Source organism: Porites lutea, chromosome 8 (assembly GCF_958299795.1).
Source record: "Porites lutea chromosome 8, jaPorLute2.1, whole genome shotgun sequence".
NCBI classification, from domain to species: domain Eukaryota; kingdom Metazoa; phylum Cnidaria; class Anthozoa; order Scleractinia; family Poritidae; genus Porites; species Porites lutea.
The window spans coordinates 11,462,030-11,485,512 of NC_133208.1; the positions used below are offsets into that span (position 1 = coordinate 11,462,030).

At 38.3% G+C, this 23,483-nt stretch overlaps 1 pseudogene; it reads left to right on the top strand.

Annotated features, from left to right (window-relative positions):
• Positions 1–15,640, top strand: part of LOC140945194 (uncharacterized) — a 34,839-nt pseudogene extending 19,199 nt beyond the window's left edge.
• The last annotated feature ends 7,843 nt before the right edge of the window (positions 15,641–23,483 follow it).

A 23,483-nucleotide genomic window follows, 5' to 3' on the forward strand; every position in this document is an offset into this window, starting at 1 on the left:
CGCTATGTAGAAAGTGCTTCGCAATACGTATTCTTGGCGAGAAAAATTCCAGCGATGTGGTGCAAATAAGCAGTTTCAACGGTTAACCACGAGAATACATATCGTTATTAAGAGGTCATAACAGACTAATGTTACTTTCCGTTTGCCGAAACGTGGTTAACCGTTTTAACACGAAGGAGGCAGTGTTTTCCTCAGTTTGAGCTGTTGTTTTCTTTGAGAGTCAAATACCAGTTCACGTTTCAAAGCTCTCTTTTCATTTTCTCTGCCGACAATAGCCAAAAACACGGGGTTTCGCTTAAGAAATGCTGTCCAAATACACAGACATATGCGCTCATGTCACGCTATTTGCGTTGCGTTATCATGTCACACAGGGTGTCACGAGGTGGGATTGAAAGTAATTGTTTTCGTGTACACTTGCAATGTTTGCTACGCTGTCCTCAGTTTTTTATTCAATTGGCCATGAATTTACCTTCACTTTTCCGTAGTTTCGATATTGAGCGCAGTGACGGCCGCTCCTCACTAACGCTCCATAGTTCCGTGGCCGACCAGTGACTATCTCCACTACGTGTCAATCCTTACCCTACCCATGATTGTTTGCGCCTTAACAATCGGATAAAGTGAAGAACGAGAAAGATTCACTTTACTAAAAATATTTTCAGTACGCATACCCTTGAAATTCGTCAAAAGTTGTTCATGTGCGCGAGTTTCAGCGTCAGTTTTCAGCTTGTAAACCATATCGACGTTAATTCTGGATATCGCAGCCCTTCTATTACGTCATCACGTAATTCGAATTGGCCCTACAATTCGGTCGTGAATAAGTCAATGTCACCCCCACCACCAATAACATAATTATGTCATTGTTTCCTTTAATTTCAGTTAAAATCAGTGTCATGCACGGCTCAACTTGTGTGCAGTAGCACAATTTTGTATTCAGACAATGAGGGACAAAAGTGTTGACACACTTCCATAAAATGGCCCCTTTTTTGCATAGTGGATATACTTATCCCCTTCCCCTGTCTACCCCAACCCCTTCCCCCCAAAATCAATGTTGAATTTTGGACCCTCAAGTCTTTTTTTTTACTTCAGACAACATTGATTCGGGGGGTGAGGGGATTTACGGCGTTTAAAAAGAATGAAATAATAAATGAATTAAATGTTTGTTAAAAGCACCCGTTTTAAACAAGTGTGTCAACTACTTTTGTCCCTGATTGTGGTTTAATGGAGGTTGGCCGCTTAATAGAGGTTCGTCATAAACTAGTATATTAATCTTTAGCGGAAACATCACTTTATTTTGAAACAAACACGCGAAGGGAGCTTTATTATGACTGGTCCACAATCGGTCGTCACCTCTATCCAGGAATGTATTTTAATTTCCTTTATCATATTCTTGAACTAAGTGTATCAAGCACTTGATGGCCACTTAATAGAGGTGACAACAATGAGAGAACTCTTGTACGGAAGGCTAAAAGGTGGCTGCAGCCGCTTAATAGAGGTTTAATTTTCCATTCTTTTCTAAAATTAATTGGGGACTTTAACTCTTTCACTGCCAGAGTGCTCGATGGTGTAAGGTGACTTTAACTTTTAAGTCTGCGGATGAAATCCTATGATGTGACCATTCAAATGAAACCTCTTCAGCAGTACTTTCACATGGCACTATTTATTTAGTATGTAGTTCTAACTTTTGAGTCTGTGGATGAAATCCTATGGTGTTACCATTCTAATGAAACCTCTTCAGCAGTACTTTCACCTGGTACTATTTATTTAGTATGTAGTTCTAACTTTTGAGTCTGTGGATGAAATCCTATGGTGTTACCATTCAAATGAAATCTCTTCAGCAGTACTTTCACCTGGTACTATTTATTTAGTATGTAGTTCTAACTTTTGAGTCTGTGGATGAAATCCTATGGTGTTACCATTCTAATGAAACCTCTTCAGCAGTACTTTCACATGGCACTATTTATTTTAGTATGTAGTTCTAACTTTTGAGTCTGTGGATGAAATCCTATGGTGTTACCATTCAAATGAAATCTCTTCAGCAGTACTTTCACCTGGTACTATTTATTTAGTATGTAGTTCTAACTTTTGAGTCTGTGGATGAAATCCTATGGTGTTACCATTCTAATGAAACCTCTTCAGCAGTACTTTCACATGGCACTATTTATTTTAGTATGTAGTTCTAACTTTTGAGTCTGTGGATGAAATCCTATGGTGTTACCATTCAAATGAAATCTCTTCAGTAGTGCTTTCACCGTGTGCTATTTGTTTTTCAAAATTTCACAAGATGAATTTGGAAACTTTGCTCGACATTTGCTTTTGGCTAAATTTGGCAGTGAAAGGGTTAAATATATACTGGCTGCCTAATGGACGTTGAACTTTACTTATCTCTGAATCAAGGTGATCATAGAGGAACCTCGATCACAGATTTTAAAGCAGTAAAAGGCGCTCTGTTATAAATTAAGAGAATGTTATTACTCAGTTAGAACAATAAGAAGCATCGCGAGGTTTATAAACAGTAAAGTTATTTTTAATTTTATTATAGTTTTTCATAGGGAATTTTTTTTAATGTTACTTTAAGAAAAGCGAAAAAGAAAAACTGTTTTGCCCTTTGCTGTTCTACCTCTCCAGACATTTTTGTGACATCTACCTAACAAGACGCTGTGGGAGCGTGCATTTGGGCGTCTCTGTTCTAGGCGTATGTGATCTCGGCACCCTAGTTAAACGCAGCAAAAATTAACTTTGGGATTACATGACAACCGAGCCAGCCCGGTTAGCTAGGATTCATTCATTCATTCATTTTTGCATGCCATTGACCAGAAATACAACAACAGTATGCAGAAATTTATAATACATTAAAGATAATATACAATATTCTAACTAAATTGTTTACAAGATCAAATGTTTAACGTGGCAATGACAAGGAAGTCTATATAGAAGCCGGAGGCTTATAAACTATAGGCTTCCTGGAACTATAGGGTAAACCATACTGATTGTCAGAGAGAATTTTACGATTATTAGGAAACCTTAAAAGACGATTGTACATTACTCTCTCTAGGCGATCTTAGAGAATTCTGGTAAAACAGACACGGGTCTGTTAAGTTTTTAAATATGTCCTTCTTACCAGCTTTAAATATAGGAATGACTCGAGCAATTTTCAATTGTTTTGGTACAATGCCAGAGGTGATGTTTAAGTTAATTATGCAGGTAAGAGGTAAAATAATTATATCAATAGACTCTTTAATTAGGTTCATAGAAATGTTTCATAACCTACAGCAGTACCTGAACGATAAGTGCTACATAGTTCAATAATTTCTTGCTCATTTGCAGCATCTAGAAATATTGAATTTACTAGTTTTGGGGGTAAAATAGAATTATACGACTTTGATTTAATGCGGGAATTTTGCTAGCTAAATTGGGGCCAATGTTCGTAAAATCATTTGCCAGATAGATTAGCTATTTCCTTTGGATGGGATGGTAAACCACGCTTTCCTTTATTTCTATTAGAAACTTTGCAAGTAGCTTGTAGCTTTTCAATTTGTTTTTCATGATATGAACGCTTAGCAGCTCAAAGAGAATGAGTAAGTTTGTTTTTGTCCGACTTATATGCATTTTCATTGGAAGAGTTAGGGTTATTAAGGAAAGACTTATATAACATATTTTTCTTCCTTGTGGATTTAACAAGACCTTTAGTAAACCAAGGCTTACGAAGATTGAGCCATTTCGCTTTAATGGAAACATTTATCGTAAATTGAAGTATACTTTTTGACAAAGATTTCACAAGTGCAACAAGGATCATTTAAACGAGGCATTTCAGCCGTTTAGTCGACTTTCTTTCCATCGAGTACTGATTCATGATAGTGTTCAGTACTTGATGGAAAGAAAGTCGACTAAACGACGTTTAAACCGGCCGTAGGACACAAAGTGGCTATGACCTAAAGGTAAGGGAGCTTTTTGAATCAATATTTCGCGTGATCATGATTTTTTTTTCTTAGCGTTGTGGATTCGAATACATGTGATAGAATTCGAACAATAAGGGCCCGAATCACATGTCATAATGCAAGAAATATCGACCTTCGTTATCTTAAAGGCTACTAGTACAGATAGATAAACAAGAAGACTTAATATCTTTAAGATTTTTGCGTTTATTTAGCATCAGTGTATAATACACTAATAATTCTAGTATATTCCGACCAAATGACCTCTAAAGCCCGAACCCACACATAGTGCGTTTGGGCTGCCTCGGCACAAGTAACATTCAAAGCTCTGGATTCATTCAGCAAAACTTGTAAAACCTTTCGCCACCTGCGCATTGTGGTCTTTCCCGCTCAAATGATTCCGGATTTTTGTCAAGTGCAACAGCGGGCGGTAGTCCATAATACGAACGACCAGGAAACTGATTCCTTTTGTAAAGCTGTTATGCTGACAGGAAATAGTGAAACAAATTTAAGTTTAACAGGTGATTATTCTGTGAAAATTTCTGTGACAGGAAAGGATAAGAGGAGTGTAAATAAAGCTGTGGAAAGTTAGAAGAAGGGTTTCTCCAAAGCTTGCACCACTCAAAAAGTCAAAAACGAAACCGTCCGTGAATTGACGCAAAAGCAGAGTAAAAATCTGAGAAGAAAAGCCCAACACCGTGACGTCAGACTTGAAATTGATGATGATATGGATTGCATAGTTGTGCCAGGTGATCCACTTGAAGCTGGGCAGGTACGGTCGGGAAGATATGGCACACTATTGACGAGAAAAACAAGAAGATACAGGAGGACAAGGAGGGGATAATGGTTTCAAAAAACATACAATGGAGTTATGAAATACATGGCAAGAAAAAAGTGTTTAGCTCGAAGACAAATGGAAAGCTTGAGATGGCGCACAGCAAGGAACAATCCACAGTACAGATATCTTTACAATCAGAAAACTTTGTCATAACACTGGCCACGGCATGCAGAATGGTGAGAAAATTACACTTTCCAGAAAGATCAAGGTAGCTGAAGAAGGTTAGAGAATTGACCAAGCGTTAGCTCAAGATGGCTGCTGAATATTAGTCAAGTTCTTTTTTGCGTTTTTTTTGTTTTTGACCGAGACGGAGTTAACAAGGTCAAACGCAAAAAAAGGAGGGCAACATTCAGCCATCTTGACCCAACAAGCTTGCATGGTTAATAAAGGATTTATTATACGGCCAAAAAGAAAACTTTTGCTTGCAGGACCAACGCGAGAAATCCCAAGCGCGCAAAATGGGCTCATCTTGCCCGTTCGGGCAACAGGATTCCCAGGATTCGCTTCATCAAGCTCGCTCGCGGATTCAGCCATATAATAAATACTGATCTTGAATGGTTTTTCGTGAGACAGTTCTGAGTTAACAGTCTTGTACATTTCATTAAGCAAGTTGTGCACACTTCTAAATCCTTTTGACTCCGCGAGGGTTAAAGCTTAAACCCACAACTCGCTAGACATAAAAATATCGGTACACCATCCAGAGCAGTCAGAGCTGTAGATTCCTGCAGTACATTTTTCGAGTTACAATTCGCAGATAATTGCTTTCCTGTTTTAAAGGTACCATCCAGACACACCATAAATCAATTATTCACTCTTTCAGCGAATTAAAACTTAAAGCAACTTTTTCTTTCTCCCAAAGAAATTTTTGTTTCAATCTCCTGGGCTCCAATGCCAAGTTCTGATATGGCAGTGCATACTGTGACTCTCGCCCCAGGCTCCTCTGAGTATCAAGATGTCGCCAGCAAATTTCGAGTAACAGGTGGCGGAATGCAAATTCAGGAAATCGAGCGAATCCATAATCCTCATCTTTACAAGCAGTACATGGTGCGAAAGTAGAAGATGGCTAAAGACAATGGGGGAAATAACGAACGACAGCTGTTCCATGGAACCGACGCTAAAAACATACGTGCAATAAACGCACAGGGATTTAATAGGAGTTTTAGTGGGGCACTGTGGTTAGTACAATTCTAGGAAAGAAGTGTACTCGAGCTGATGGCTAATTCAATTCACGACTTTATAAAAGAGTTTTTCCTTGGGACGCAAAACCAATCATCTGAGTTAAAATGTCTATAATTTTCTATTTCTTCCAAATCTGCCCATGTTCATGTGATCACACTTTTTTGAAGGACACGTCCATTACAGATCGAGCAAAATGTAACGTTATTGCAAAATTTATAGCTTGCACAGCAAGCGCTGGTCTTTTTAGGGCGAAGGGAGAATTCTGAGGACACACGCTGGCACAAGGGGAGCAACACATGCTTCGTCAGGTAGATTTGACCTTTGGACTCAATACATTTCTCGTTTGTTTTTGTTTAAAAGTATCGATACTTTTTTCTCCAAACCTTGTTCGTGTTGATGAGGTAAACACCCACTCACCAGTACAATTGCTAACATCACCTGCTACTTCACCTGGTACTTTTTAAGACGGGTATGTTTATCTCATTTTTGGAAAAGAGGAAGGCAGAGCATTATCATAACTCTGTAACTAACAACTAACATTTCTTTTCTTCCACGATCAGCTTACGGACGTGGTGTATATTTTGCCAGAGATACATCTTTCTCAGTAAGATATACAGGGGGTGCCGGAATAGGGGCTCACTACGTTTATCTTGCCCGAGTTCTGGTCGGGAAATACTGTCTAGGCTCGATTTCCATGGAGCCGGGTTGATCCCCCCTGCTTGCGATCTCCTCACGGTACCCTGATTATCGATCCTGCCTGTTGTACACGTACATATTTTTACGATTGAAAAAGAACACTATTTGAATATTATACCCATTGTTACGATTTTTTATCTTTTTTTTTTCAGTAATCTCTTGAATTTTTATCACGTTACTTGTTTGCTCGTTAATCCGTCACTGCTGGTTGCTCGTCACTGTGTTACTCTGTTTAGGAACACCCTGAGCCCGTACTGAACACTGATCTGTACGTTACCGCAAATGATCCCCGACCGTAAATGGTCCTCCAAGGCTCAAATTATCGCACCTTTGTGTCACGTTTATTATCTTTATTATCACGACAAAAATTATTAGTTGATCAAGTGATCAACTTTCGGTAAACACGAAAACAGTCCGCTTTTAAAACATTTTTAAGGTACATCTACATTCATAAGTTACAAGATCCTGAATAAGGACATTTCGCAAGTGGCAACCCCATAAGGAAAATTCTTTGCTTATAAATATAAAATTTTCCACTTAATAGTTCTTTTGTTTCTCGATCTTTCCCTGAATTTGTATCTCTCTTGAATATACAGGTTTGCGGCAGTATTTCCTTATCATGACTTGACTGCGATGATCTTCTTTCATATAATAGAGTCCTTACCACTAGGCGCGACAATTTCAGGAGCTGTAGTTCAGGAGTGTATTTCGAAATAAACGGAAACCTCTACAGAGTGATAAATACAGTGATCTTATTTCCCTATTCGTAGGCGTTAAAATGAAAGACAAGTTTCATTCTTAACGTCCTTCCTGAGTCCTAGATTTTTTTACAACAACGAAACATCAAATGCTTAAAAGGAAGGACAAAAAAAAGTGCCAAAAGAAACAGTTCAGTCATTTACAGTTTTATCCATTTCATTGTTCTACTCGTTGTTCAAGTTCTCAGCACATTCACCATCTATGCCTAAAATCCATTCCATTCCTCTACTTTTCAAGAGATCACTTGCGGTCAACAACGGGGATCACTTGCGGTCCACTACGGGGATCATTTGCTGTACTGTACAGATCTGAGAGCCTCCGAACAAAACAACAATACAATACAATACAATAGTTTATTTACCCACGTAGCGTCTATTGAGCTAAAAAGGTTGTTCAAAATACGAACGTGCTAACATAAAATAACCTTAAGGAATAGAGAATTAAAAATATATTTTATATAAATACATATAACTAGATTTATCATAAAAAAGCTAAAATGTACAACTGCAAATGCTACTATATAAGGATTATAATGACTAAAAATTACTGAAAGTAAGAATGGAACAGATAAAAGCCAATTCTAATAAACAAGATTTTAAAAAAATTGTATTTAAAACGATTTACTCTTAATCGATGCGACATCGCGAACTTGAATAAGTTTTCTTTCCTTACATGGGATTCAAGTGAGTTCCAGATTTTAGCGGCTTGGTAAGTAAAAGAGTTTTTCATCCAATTAAGGTTGAACCGTGGCATGCTAAGATTGACACCACAGCCTTTTAAATTATACGTTGAGCAGCATTTGGAAGTACCGGATGCAGTGGCTCCGCTGGCGCGAACGTTGAGTGCCGGAGGCACGAACTCCTAGGGGGGTCCGGGGGCATGCCCCCCCCCCGGGGAAATTTGTAAAACTGGACTCTCTAAAATGCAATTTCCTGCGTTTCCTGGACCGGAATTCGGTAACCGGACAGGTCTTTTAAGGCGTTAAAAAATGCTCGCGAAAAAAGAAATATTTGACTGATTTGGCAATTATAATTATCAGTTTGCAGTTGTTCCTTTTTAGTTGATTCCAAAACGGACTCCAGTCGGAAAGAGTGTACGAATCCCATATCTCTAGAGTCAGAGAGCTGCTCTCTAGAGATCATCTTCATCAGATCCAAAGGCTGAGTCACTATCACGGTCGGAGTCTGCGTCATCACAATCGACTTCAAGTCCCAGAGCACCCACTGCGAATGGTTTTTTTTTTTTTTTCGAATGTATGCATTACATAACTAAGTGAGTAAAATAATTGTCAAGTCTTTCTTTGCTTAATAAATGGAAAAAGACGATTTTCACACTTAAAAAATACTAGTTATTTCGTGTGAACTACCAGACGTTACATGTCAAACAACCGGACATTGCGCCCTGCGTCCGGCCTAAAAAAAACCCCTGATAAAGATTTATAAAGTAACAAAAGCGAACTTCATAGTCTCCTGTGTTCTAGAGTTTTCATGTTTACAATCCCAAGTAGTTCTTGATGTGAGATAGTTTTACTATAACTTATGATAGATCTCAGAATTTCACAAAATTACATTCAGAATTTTACCTTTGTTTTCACAATTCTTGTGAAATTTGATATTCATTTTCTCGGGCTCCCATGAGAAATTTTCCTTGGGGTTAATACAGATGACTAGTTACATCTTCAGTCCTTGAAAAATGTAAAAAAAGAATGCAATATGCGTTAAATTATTCTGGTACAAGGTTTTTGTCCGCTGAATATTAAAATAACTCAATTTCCTAATGGATTCCGTCTAAAAGCGTTCATAAAATGTTAAAAAGAAGAGGCCCCAAAAGGGACCCCTGAGGTACACCAACTTTAACGTCTCTGTGACTAGAACATATCCCATTAACTTTAACCTCTGCTTGCGACCCGTCAGGTAAGAGGACATCAGGTGCAGGGCCGATGAGGAGAGACCATATGCGCCAAGTTTAGCTAGCAGTAGACTGTGATCAATTGAGTCAAATGCTTTGCTAAGTCCATGGCAACTGCAACAACCGCTTCCCTTTTGTCTAGAGATTTCCTCCAGTCCTCGGACATTTTCAGGAAAGCAGAATAGAAAGAATGGTGCATTAAAGCTCCTGACATATTCGACGACAGATGAAGTTTGAAAGGTGTTGGACAAAGCAGTCAAAATTGAGATGGGACGATAGTTAGCTTTGTTTGTGTCCTCGTCTTTCTTAAAAACTGGGTTCACGATACTGCGTTTCCACTCTTGTGGCCAGGATTGACTGTTGATAAAGAAGTTGATTAATTTGGTAATTTCGTTCACTATACCGGGGGCAGAGAGGCGAAGCAAGCGGGAAGAGATACCATCTACCCAAACAGCCTTCTTAGGATGTGGGTTGTGTAGTATAGTACTCACGTAGCTGGAACTGACAGGCACGAAGATGAAGTTGACCAGTGTGTCTCTGTCTGCTATGAGTTTAAAACTTAGTGGGTAGTAAAATTCTGCGGATTCAGCACTGAGTTGAACTGCTTGAACCATATTTGAGAAGTTATCATTAAAAATTTCTGCCAGTTTACTGGGATTGGAAATAACACAGCCATTCTCGACAAGAATTATTAATACTACTTTGTGTGTTTGACTGTGAGCTTGGAAGGAGTGGTTTCATTTTCCGTCAGAATTCCCATGGGTTCTTTGATGCAGTAGCTGCGTATGCGCAAAACTCCTTGACACCGTTTGAGAGAAGTGACTTTGTTACGCTGTCTTTTACAGCATTCCCACGTTTCAGTTGAAGGATGTGTTCTAGGGTGCTTAAACATCCTCTTTCGTAGTCATATTTCTCGTTATTGAATTTCAGGCAAAATCGACGGCAGTTGGTCACCACGTACCCATTTTTTCTTTATCGGGGCGTGTTTATCGAGAATATTCTTGTATAAGGAACTGCAATGAGCCCACGCATCGTCTGCAGCATCACAAATAAAAGCAGTTCCCCAGGGAACCTCTTTGAGATCAGACAAAAGCAATTCTTGTTCAAAACGTTTATAAGGCTACGATATTCAACAAATCGTGGCTTTGGGCGCGGTAGTTTGTTCTTCCTTACTACTTAGATCAAGTCGGGAGGCCAAACTGTAACGTTCCAGAGAATGAAAATCACCGCTGATTACTAGTTCAAGCAACATCAATTAAGCTTTTTGTTGATGAGGTGACACAAGTTGGTTCAGGAATGTTGTTTCGCGAGGCAAAAAGGCTCACAAAAAATCAACCAAGCGGCTGTTAGGTGCTCGTCCTTCAGCAATGTTGTTGCATAAATCCATTTTAAAATCACCAAGAAATAGTGGTTCCTTTCTTAAATTCTACATGGTTTCCGCTGCAGTGGCATGGATGCTAGAAAGTCTTGTTCTTTGCATTTACCTGGCGATCGGTAGCAGGCACAGATAATAAATCGGCATTTGTTGTACGTCTTGCGCATCGAGGCAAATCGATCCTATATCAGTTGGTTCCAATTTAGACGTCCTATACACGGACAGACCTACTTTGGTGTACGCCTAAGTCCACCAGCGCCCTTTTTACGTTCCTTGCGAACTATACGACATCCTTGCTGCGAAAGAGACGTCGAGGAAACGGTGCTGTCGATTTTCGTCTCACCATTAAGAAGATATCAAACAAATTCTTGTTTAGCATCTCCTTGACTTCGTCAACATTGTTCATTAAACTGTTAACATTTTGGTAGGCTACCTTAAGATTAAACTTATAATAGTTACTGAAGTTAGACTGAAACCAAGACAAAGCGACCGGTCGCCGCACGCGTAAAATAAATTCCCATCAAACTGAAATTAAAGATATTTTTCTTGAAATAAAGTTTACGAAGACCTATATTCTGACAAAGTTTGCGGATTTACGATTTTTTCATTTTGCACACCACCAGGCGATTTACGGACGGCCGCTCGTAAGGAGGGCATGAAAACAAGAAAACAATTTTCCGTTTCTTTTTCTGAAAGTCGATACGGTCTTTTGCATCCAATAGAGGAGTTCACGCTCATAGTTGCATCATGGGTAATCAGGGTAAGATGGCGGAAAATTCAAAGATTTGTATAGAAATTCAAAGCCAGCTAATTCCTCCCGAATTCATATATTTGATGCTTTTTATGTGAAAAGAGTAACTTACGAGTTCAAAGAAACTACGCCTTAAATCTGTAGTGCAAAGAAGTCCGTGATCAGTTTTTAGAAAACCTTTAAAATTTTTCCATACATTTTCTGTAATTTTGATACTGCCGAATTAGAGAAACTGTATGGGAATATCAAGGTTTTCTAAAAACTGATCACGGACTTCTTTGCACTCCAGATTTAAGGTATGGCTTCTTTGAACTCGTAAGTTACTTTTTTTTAAAGAGAAAGCTTCAAATATATGAATTCAGGAAGAATTAGCGGGCTTTGAATGCCAATACAAATCTTTGGATTTCACTCCTTCTTGCCCGGATTACCCATTTTGCAACTATGGGCGTGAACTCCTCTATTCAGCTCTAGAAAAACTTGTGAGAAAAAAATTGTGAGGGCCTGATTCGCTCTAGACTTTTCAATCAGGCATGTCGGCAAGACTCGGTACCTAGTTTTTGAAAAGCGTGTGGTCTCCTTGCCAAACCAAAAAGTTTGCCTTCAGCAGCTATTTTGTTTTGTTTGCGAATTCCTGTCTCGTAAGTTCAGTACCGGGCAAGTTACCGCGAAAAATACCGAGATCAAAAATAATGGTAGTTACGAGTAACACCGGAAAAGTTTACGGAGACTTACCGGGCGCCTTATCGGGCCCGTTATTTGCTGGGAATTTTCTAGAAATGGGCCCCCTAGGTCGCCCCCTGGGTCGCCCTCTGGTGAGACTACAAATTCCTCGCGATTTTCCGGGAACGCCGGAAGCAAATGCAATTTGTTCCGCGAAAACTGCTAGAATTTACATGTCAAGTGAATTTGAAACTGCCGATTTCCGCAATATAAAACTTTATTTTTCTTCCTTTTTTCTGTGTTAATCGGGGGCAGAAGGTGTCATAAGATCAGACATTGCAGGATATCAAATCAATTTCGGGTACGTTTTTCTTGATATATTAGCTGCAGGATTTCGCCAGTACAGCTCTAATAGCCCAATTTCACTTAAGCAGTGACTATAGTCTATTAGCAGCGTCCGCGATAAGCTCATGGTCTTTCCTCAACCTTAACTTCTGAAGCAAAGAACTTTTAACAGTCGGTAGTTGTCGCCCAAGTACTTATCCTTGTGAGATTACTTTGGTGCTTTGAAAGTTTACTAGGCTGTCAAGGATATTTTAATTCAAACGTTGGCCGGAAGTACTGTCTGCCATATTCAGGGGTTTTTTTTGTGGTCTTTTCTGTATTAGTGACAAGATGGGTTATTCTTTCATTTCATAGCACGTCCTTCACTTGCATGTTCATATAAAATTTCACTACGGACACCGGCAACTAAAGCAATGCATAGTAACGGTAAGTAACTGAATTTTTGCACTTTTTTCACGCTAGAATGACCGATTGTGTACAAAACCGCCTTATTTAATGATCAGTCACTCTTAGACTTAGGGTTCTAACGTTTGGAGATAGCTTTATTATGACAAAAATTTAGAAAACCTAGACAAAGTAGTTAAACAATTTCTACTGAGAGCCATCATTACAGACATTACTGAAACCATCCTCGTGACATGTCATTTACCCTCTGGGGCGGCACATACCTATATGGCTTAAGTCATGGACCAATTTAGTTCCTTTATATATGCGAAATGTGTTTATTAATCGGACAGGATATGAAAGAAATAATAAAAAGGTTCATAGATTCTGAATGGACACCATAAAATCATTTAGGGTCTGCGTCATCTTGTGGAATGGCTTGGATAAATTACTGTACAAGATGTAATGCGTGTTTGATACAATAGCTTTCACTTCTGTACACACATTCCTGTTTATTACCTTGCAAAAGATATGATTTGCCGTTGGAAATTATGATAAACGGTATTATTCGCTCGATGGGAACGAGGAACTCTCCACAAAAACAAGCTTAAGTGTTTTTTACTTTATTACAAAGCAGAAAGACACTCTTTAACTTCTAAGGTCTTCTATTTCACTTCACAACTTTTTTCTTCAACTAAACCTTGTTCTTCTGTAGTTCACTTTCTCTCTCTCTAAAAAGCCTACTACTTAGCAACGCTGGTTAATAATACACTTACGATTTCATTAACATACGAATAACTCGTGACCCAAAATTTCTTCGAAAAGCTTTTCTTCAGTTCAGGAGCAGGATAACCACTAAAGGAAAACTAACCATGCAGCCAAGTGAAGTTTAGTAAAAGAAACACACTTTTGCACAGTTACTTTAAACTTACTTGGATCCTTGAAGCTAAGACTCAAAAGTACAAACTTCGTTAATATATATATATATAGTAAAAAAAGCGGGACAACTCTCATATTCATATGGGAGAACAAGATAAATAGACGGAAAGCTTTGCCAACAAAAACGAGCCGCAAAACCTTGACTTCCTTAGTTAATTACTAAAAATGTCATTCTCATTTGGAGGACAAGAGAGGAGACAAGGTGTCCCACTCAAAAACCTCATTTCTTTATGAACACACGAAAGGAGAAATTCTTAACGTAACCAGTACATTTCTAAAGTCATAGAATGTACAAAGAATGATTTGAAGGTACATGGGGGTACAGATGGGCATTGCCCAACTAAAGAATGATGCACATGATCTGATTACGTGCATGATGCAGGAAAGCACACTTATTAAAGATAAAAGTTCATTAGTAAATGCATTATTATCTTATTTCATACTTATTAATAAATGGTTACAATGTAACCTAAAACGCTTTTTGATCTGATATTTATCGAACTTTCATTAACTTTCCATATATCTTTAAAATCGGGGAGATACGTCCCGTGACAGTTATGACTCTCATTCTTTATTTTGAAATATACCATTAATCTAAAGCACTCTAAATTAGCTAATACTAATTTACCCTTTCAGCAGCAAAGTAAAACTGAAAAAAATGCGACTGTTTTGTATCATAGCAATACCTTTTCCAAGCACATGGGCTCCAATGCCACACCCTGACATGACAGTACACGCTGTGACTCTCGACCCAGGCTCCTCTGAGTACCAAAATATCATGAGCAAATTTCAAGCAACCGGTGGCGGAGTGCAGATTAAGAAAATCGTGCGAGTTCAGAATCCTCATCTTTACAAGCAGTACATGGTACAGAAGCAGAAAATAGACAAAGATAATGGAGGAAACAACGAACGACAGCTTTTTCATGGAACCGACGCTAAGAATATATGTGCAATAAACACAGAGGGGTTCAACAAAAACTTTTGTGGGGTACACGGTAAGTGCTTTTTTGGGCAGGGGTGTAAGGAAGAAGTCTAGTTTCCCATTAATATACGCCCCAAAAAGTAGACACGAAAAAGAAGTTGAGACTAAAAATGTTTGGTCTGTTTTTGTTTAAAGGGTGTTTTTATTTTAGTCTTTACTTTTTAGAGTATTAATGTGGTTTTTATTAACATGTCTGTCATGGTATCATAGTAAGGTATAAGTTTTTAAGAATTTGATCTTTAATCTGAATTTCCTTATCATGATAATAATACTAATAATAACAATAATAATAATAATAATAATGATAATAATAATAATAATAGTAATAATAATAATTATTATTATCATTATTATTATCATTAATTATTATTAATTATTATAATAGTAAGGAAAACTGCTGCTGGTAAAAAAGCAAAAAATGGGAGTTGCACAGTGGCAGTTCTAACAAGGTTGAGGGCTATTTTTTAGGTTTTCAAAAGAAAGTTATGTTACAGTTCATATGGAAGACCATTCATAGCCACTCGTGACTGAAGTTTGTTTCTTTTCCTTCCAGGAACAGCCTATGGGCGCGGTCTGTACTTTGCCAGAGACGCATCTTACTCAGTTGGATATGCAAAGGGTGAGATTGGGGGCCGCTTTATGTACCTTGCGAGGGTCCTGGTTGGGAAATATTGTGCAGGTAACTCTGGTATGATCGTCCCACCACCAAAGAACCCTTCCAGACCGGAGATTTTGTACGAGTCTGTGGTTGATAACACAGGAAACCCATCCATCTTCGTTGTTTTCTACGAAGCACAGTGTTATCCTGAATATCTCATAACCTTTTAATTCCATTTAAAATGTCGAAATCCCTATTCTTTTTTAGCGGAGCACCAAATTCACGTATTTGCTTTGATAGACAATGAAATAGATCGTTATATAACTAGACTGTCCTCATTCCCCTATTTTTTCCGTTAGATTGTCGAGATCGAATACTTTGCGTCACGGGCTGCCATCTTGGATGAGTGTCAATTCTACTTAGGGGGCGAGGGACGGTTTGGTATGAAGCCTCCCTCCCTACCCCACCACTATAAATCCCGACGTTTGCCCCCTCAGTACGTTTTTTTACATATGAAACCAAGATGGCCACCCGAACCGGTAAGCGCTCGATCTTGGCGGTCTTGCGAAAAATGATTGTGAACAGTGTGTTGTATAACCATATGAAAATTTTTCCCAGTACTAGTGCGTATTAGGTATAGCAGGGCATGAAATTGACTTTTTTCCAGGATTCTGGTGTTGGCAATTTCAAAAAGCTGGCCTCCCATCCAACCAATGAATGACGGTTCTGTATCAAGAGAGCGTTCAGAGATGGCAACAAAAAAGCAAAAAAAGCGTTCAGCAACATTTCGTAATGACAAAACAATAAAAGTGTTTTTTTAATATTGGCCGTTTCCACACTAGAAGATGGACAAATTGTCTGGACAAACAAGAGGTCAAGTATGAAAACGTTCTCTTCTATATATCCTCCTAAGCACGCAAAACCGTTTACTAGCTTTGTGTCGTCACGCAACATCCCCCCCCTCCCCCCCGGGTGAAGGGAAGGAGCATTGCAACAGGGTCCCGAAAAGATCAGTTTGAACATATGAATTACTTTTCTAAAGTCTCATCTGATATATGTATGACAATTAAAAAGCCCAAAGGGCTCTTTCTATCCATTTTAAACAAGTTTTCTACCCCATATCTCATTGACGCCAAATATACTGCCAGTTTGAAAAAACTAACCGCTTGCCAATTTCTCGAAGGCGCAAAACCCGTTGCCCGAAGCATGGCACAAGGTGCTGAGTACAAATCTCAGGCAGAAAACTCAGTACGAGAGTTTTTAAAATAATTAACGAGGCCCCTGTCATTAATACGTGTGGTCTCCTACATATTGCGTTAAGTGTTTTTTTATTGAAAATTACAGCTATTACTTATCTTCTTGAATCTATTACCCGAATTTCCATATAAATCCTTTATTTTCACGGCCATTTTAAAGATTACGCAATATGAGACCATACGTATTGATGATTAAACTCCTGTATACTGAGCTTGGGATGCCGGCGTATAAATAAAGTCAAGGGTATACCATGTGACAGGGATGTGACAAATTCGATTTGAACAGCAACAGCTTCCAGGGGTGTAAGGTTAATAATGAATAATGTTTAAAAGAAAATGAATAATGAATATTTGGAGTTAGAAAATCCGGAATTATGAATAACGCTGTCTAGCCTCGGAATAATGAATAACTCATAAAATGAGGGTCTCAATGGGGTTAACCGGTAGGCGTAAAAAGGCCAAAAATTTAATCGATAGCCGTAAAAATTGAAACGTTTTACCTTTTAATCGTAAATTAGAAAGAAATTGTTCCTTAAATATTTTAAGGAAGGTGCTAAACTCACTTATGGTTGCGTTTCTTATTTCCCGGCTACTTTGACTCCGTACGCACGTTAGGCCAAGCGCCTTTTAGGTGTTGACCAGGACCTATGCTCCATTTCCGCCGCTCTCTCAAAGAACCAAGTTTTTTCCACAGCGAAAATCTGGCTTCTTACTGGGGATTAATATTTGTGATTTTCAGGAGGCGTGCGCTCGAAATACTAGTGAAACAACAGCAGAGACGTCACTGTTTGTAAAACACATTGCCGATAAACAACAATTCCTTGTAACAATTCCCTGTTTTTCTCTGACGCTAAGGTATACATTGCCATGCCTAGTCCCTGTACTAGCTGTACGGTGTCTTCCCACGCAATCTCGGTCAAGGCATTTCGGTGGCGTATCTGAGAAAAAAACTGTCTCGGACCACGTGACCCGAAAAGCATTAGCCGCGCGGAAAAATTAGCAATTATTCTTTGAAATCGAGGTGAATAGTGGCTAAATATTTACCGAGCCGCGAAAGCGGCGAGGTAAATATTCCCAATGCCACTATTCATCGAGATTGAAAAGAATAATTGTTTTAGTATATACACACAAAGTGATCTCAACAAAATCAGAGAGGAAACCATTTAAAAAGTACGATTTGATTGACAGATCAAATCACGCGAAAATTTAAAAATAGATCTTTGCAGAATGTTCAAACATGGCAATTCACAAGTTTATCACGTCTCAAACAACAGCGCAATGGCTTAAATGAAACCGCTAAAAGTTTTAACTGTTTCCTTACCTGAGAAGAAAAGTGGAGCTTTGTTGTTTTCTGTTGACTCGCCAAGTTTATAGCCAAAAGGGTTTGTTGTGTTCTTCGCATGAAATGCTGACAAAAATGGCGGCTCGGTTACTCGAGGTAAGACGTCGTCTTCCTGTATCATTCTTTTTCCTGTTTACTTGAAACGTAGAATTTCTGCAAACACATTTCCTTATAAACTTGTTTGTCATAAATAAACTTCAATTTTAGAGCCAAAATTTTCTTGTTAGAAAACGCTGAGTTCACGAAACGGCTTCTTCTACGCGAATACACGGGAGTTGTAAACAATCCATCGAGCACAAAACTCAGCCTCAGTAAACTGAAACACGCCATATTGAATCCTTTCAAGTCTCAGTTCTTGCCTCAAAAAAAGTGAACCCCAGGATTTTGTCGACTTTTAAAAGATCGTTCTCTAAAAAAATGGGAAAAACACCGAGCTCACACATTATCCACTCTCTAGGAGGTGAATATTGTTGAATAGTCCGATCAGATTGTTTAAATCACCAAGATCACTGAGTGTGTATATACTAATGAGGCCTATGGACAAGGCAACGGCAGACAGTAGTTCTGTACAGTCCTTCGCTTTAAACTGTCCGTCACAATTGACGGATAAAGTCAGGCGGATTGTTCTATTGACATTTCTATGCGTATAATAACAATAGAAGTCAAATACTTTATAAAAGGTATGATCTATCAAACGTCAAAATTTTCAAAAGAATACTGAACTTATTTCATCCCGAGATGATCTTTTGATAATAGAAAAAAATCAGGTTTTTTAATATTTAACTCTTCGAAACAAAAGAAATAAATTTTTTAACTTTTTTTGTTAACCGTAACTGAAAAAAAATTACCCGATAGCCGTAAAAGAGCCAAAATTTTAGCCGATAACCGTAAAAGCCACCACCCCATTGAGACCCTCATAAAATCCGACCGAGTAGTAACTTGGTAGGTGGTGCAGTATAGCAGGTCCCCTACAAGCAAGCAGCTTATCCTGCCCGACTTGGAGCCAAGTCTATTACGCGCGGATTTATTGTACAGAATTTATTAGTGTTCGTTTCAGTTATAGTTTATTTGTTACAGTCAAAGCTGTTGTAAGCGCCCACCTCGGAAATTCTAAAAAGTGATCGTGACTAGAGCTGGTCGCTGAAGAGAATAAGCTCTTGAAAGCGACCGTATGCATGGTAAAACAAGAGTTGTCGCTTACGAGAGCTTCAGAAACTCATTAATAATCCTTAAAGAAAAAACAAAATAAACTAGTTATAGTTATCGCTAAGTGCCAACGAGCAAAGATTTTACCTAGTACGCGAGCGCTGTTTAATTTGTATAGAAATGTCATGAATTGCGGTAACTTACAAAAAACAGTTTGAACTCAATTCGATTGCTTAAGCGAAAATTAGAGCCGGTCGTTTACGAGAGTTGTCCTTAGTAGAGCTTCGGCTGTAGTTAATGTTTTTTAGTACTTAAGGTTATCAAGCTGCTGTTGTTAGGTCCTTCACGTTCTAGTAATTGCGTAAACCGGGTCTGTTGATCGAAAAAGGACAACATTATCTTGACCACATGTATAGAAAAAATAGAAAGGTACTTCAGGGCTAAAGATAAGGTTGGATGTATACTGAAAAGTAAGATTGTGCTAACCAAAATGTAGAATTGTAGAACATTTCGGTTAACATAAATTCCATTAACATTGTTTAATCTCAAGGGTTCCACCTCGTTTTTGCAGTACGATTCTCTTCCTTTGTGATACAATCAAAAGTTACTTAATAGTTAGTATCACAGTTTTAACTTTTTTAGTTTTATAATTCACAGAAAGGGAATTTGAAAAGGAAAAGTGATATTAAAACTAAAACTTGAACAATGAATATCACGGAAAACTTTAAAATGAATAATGAATAATTTGGAGGAAAAAGCAAAGAATAATCGTGATCCAATTATCGATCTTCCACCCCCGAAACAGCTGGCGACGGAAGTGAGCGAGCCGCAAACGGAAGAGTAGAGAGGTAACAAAACCGTTCATCAGCCTTTTAGAGGGAGAATATTAAAAAGTTTAGATATGTTTGATCAAAAATAAAACACCAACAGCGGTGATAAACATTGTGAGTTTTCGCGTTTTTATAAACTTAACGTTTTGTATATGCTACAACATACATTTTCAAAAGTGATCTTGAGTGACCGTTAAAAAAAATGACGAGACTATATATTTAAAAATTACAATGGGTCTGGAAATGAGATTAAGAATTCAGTAAAAATTCTTAACAGTAATGAGTACAAAAGGCAACAGCATATAAAGCATCAGTTTTTCACTGCTTCTTTTATTTTACAATGATAATCTGTTTTGCTATATGCTAAGATTTCAAAGTGATCCCATTTAATGTCATGTCCGGTGGCAGTGACATGGTCAGCAATGTAATAGCTGAAGAGTGATCATTTTTTGTATGATAAAAGAAACATTGTTTATACAAGACCTTGAGCCAGCTTTAAATCTCAACATCAGCAGTGAAAAGCTGATACTTTATCTATTGCCTGTATGTTGAATAGCATACGAAACGTTAAGTTTACAAAAATGTGAAAACTCACAATTTTTATCACCTCTGTTTATATTTTATTTTTGATCAAACTACCATGGCCCATGAACAAAAGTCTTTAGATATGTTTTTCTTTTTCTTTTTCATTTCTTCTGTACATTGGTTTAAGGTTCGCGGCACGACATGAAAAGCTAGCAGAGTAGAGAGAAATATCGTCCGGGGCACCCAACGAGAATAGACCTTGTCACGGTTTTCGACGCCATCTTGACGAGTAGGCAAACGCGTGAGAAATTACAGTGTTTGTATGAGAATCTAATGTCGAATAATTTCCGTAAAACGGCTGTTCTGAAAAAAAATATCAATTGTAAACTAAAGCTACAAAGCAACGGATTGTCCTAAAAAATCTGGGGGGTGTACCTGTGCTTAAATTTCTCCAGAGGCTTGCTCTAGATTTCCCATATATTTGTCTGTAATTTTCCCGGGACTTTCTTACAGACAAATGTATAGAAAATTTTAAAAAGTGGCTCTAGGTCTTCTAGTGCATGTAACGCCCTCAAATTTTTTCAGGAGAATCCTTAGGAGTGAAGCTTTAGTTTACAAATCATATTTTTTTCAGAGCAGCCGTTCTACGGAAATTATGCGGCATTAGATTCTCATACAAACACTGTAATTTCTCACTCGTTTGCCTACTCGTCAAGATGGCGTCGAAAACCGTGACAAGGTCTATATAGTTCAAAACCACTTAAACATTGCATTGTTGAACGGATTTTAGTATTTAAACGGTAGATATAGGCAAATTTTTATCCCCTGAACATTTTTATCTGTTCGGATTTAATTTCCTTGCTGAAAGTCTAGTGATACGAAAATTATAGGGATCAAAACTTACCTTTTCGAAAATTTCAGCCAGGAAAAAAGGCTCCCGAAAATTCTAGGTGACATTTTTAGGGTAACAAGAATCGTCGAAAAGCGATTTTTAACTGGGCTGCAAAGGGGCTATTTTTTCTGAGAGGAGGGGGCAGCTATACACACTCAGGCTACCATAAAACCTTGTTGGCAACCATTGCATGCAACAGAATCTCATGTGAGACTGAAACATAAACTCATTCAGAACATTGTACCCTTTTGAGAGACTTTCGTAACCAAAAAAAAGAGGACCATTTTTAAGTGGGGGCTGTATAATAACTTTGAAATTCCACCATTATGAATAAAAATAAACAAGTTAGCCATTAATTCTAAACAGGAAACAATTTGCATTATTTCCACGCACTCCTCCCCCAATCCCTCTGTGCCCCAAAATATAGCGTGACAGTATAACGTGACTAATTTGACGTAACCGGAAATTCCAAAAATTGTTGTCCTTCTACGAGCATAAAATGCGACAGACTGAGCTGATTTACACTAGACAGAAATATTGTATTGTATGAAAACCAGAAGTATACTAAAACAGACAGTTAACTGAACATTGATCCCGCCTGATCCAGGGGCCTCACTGACTGCACGGAGACTTTACTGCGCTTTTCACAAACATGCGAACTCTAAAGTTCAAAAGCCACCTTCACAATTGTGTTTATCGCTGCCGTCAATCATAATTACGATCACAAGCAACGAACCTTGAAACAGAGAAACACACAAAACGGATCGAAATCTATAAATCACAAACCATGACCTTTTGAACCCGTGAAGTAAAGTTTTGTTTCCTAAGAGGTCCGTTAAGATGATTGACAGCAGCGAAAAACGCAATCGTCGGTTGGCTTCTGAACTTCAGAATTCGCATGTTCGTGAAAAGTGCGATCCTAATTTGCGGTCCACAGTCTACATGAAAACGCACTATTTTTCCACAAGATGAAAAGTATTCAGTTTTAAGATTTTCCTCACGGTATTTATCTCTAACTTAAAGGAATAAAATCCTTTGCATTTTGAGACCTAAAAAAGTTTAAAGATTTCTCGCTCGCATGTTGCGTTCACCAGCACGCACTTCAAACAATGTAAATAGATGAAACGATCGATAACACATTTTTTACCTGATACCGATGTGAGTTAAAAATTCGCTCCAGTTCTGTTTGTCTCACCCAAGAGGAACTTTTCTTCATGGAAGATACTGACTATGCCGCTTTATAACTCGTCCGAGGTTTTTGTGCCAGCTAAACAATATGGAAACACTATTCACAGTGACTCCTTGGATATTACTAGTTATAGTTGTCACTAAATCTGCCCCCGACCCCGGGGGGGAGGGGTACTGCCAAATATGGGCTATATAGGTATGTGCCGCTGTGAAGGGTATGGTTTTCAAGCAGTTTACTCTAGGATAGGGTATATAAATCAGAGCGTTTGGGTCTAGAATAGGGTATCATTTTTCAGGAAACTGATCCGTTGGTTGAAGATTTTATCTAGCCTAGGGAAACAGCTACTCTAGTATAGGGGGTATTTGGGGAGTTAACTCTAGTATAGGGTAGCAAAACTCAGCTGAACTAGCTCTGGTATAGGTTAAGGGTTCCAGGGTCCCAGCGGCACATCTCCACCCAGAAATTCCTAAAGTACCCCGCCCCCGGGCCCCCGACCTTTTAAAACCCGAATGAAGACTCCTTGTGGTTATCCATGTATTTGCCATGAACCTTTGAAATGCAGTTTTCGTATTAAAGTTTCGGAGTGTAATTCTTTTGTTCTCTTTTGTGTTTTCCCAATTATTACACTTTGTTTCCTCGGTTAATGAAAATCCTCATACATGACATGCCTAGGATGGACAATTGTTTTTTATACATCTCATAATGAGTTCAACCAACACTGCAAATGTAATAGAACGCGTGTTAAACAGCAAAACCATCTTTAATTATCTATTTGTAACTAAATTTTGTATAACTAATGTGTCGAACGGATGCTTTGGCTTCGAGTGTGACATTTTTGAACGCAACGTCGAACGCAACTGATATAAATGATTTCGCAATAAACTAACCCTACAAAAACATGGACCACTGTTTCAAGTTTCTCACCTTTGAGATATTTCCCAGTTCATTTTTTCTGGC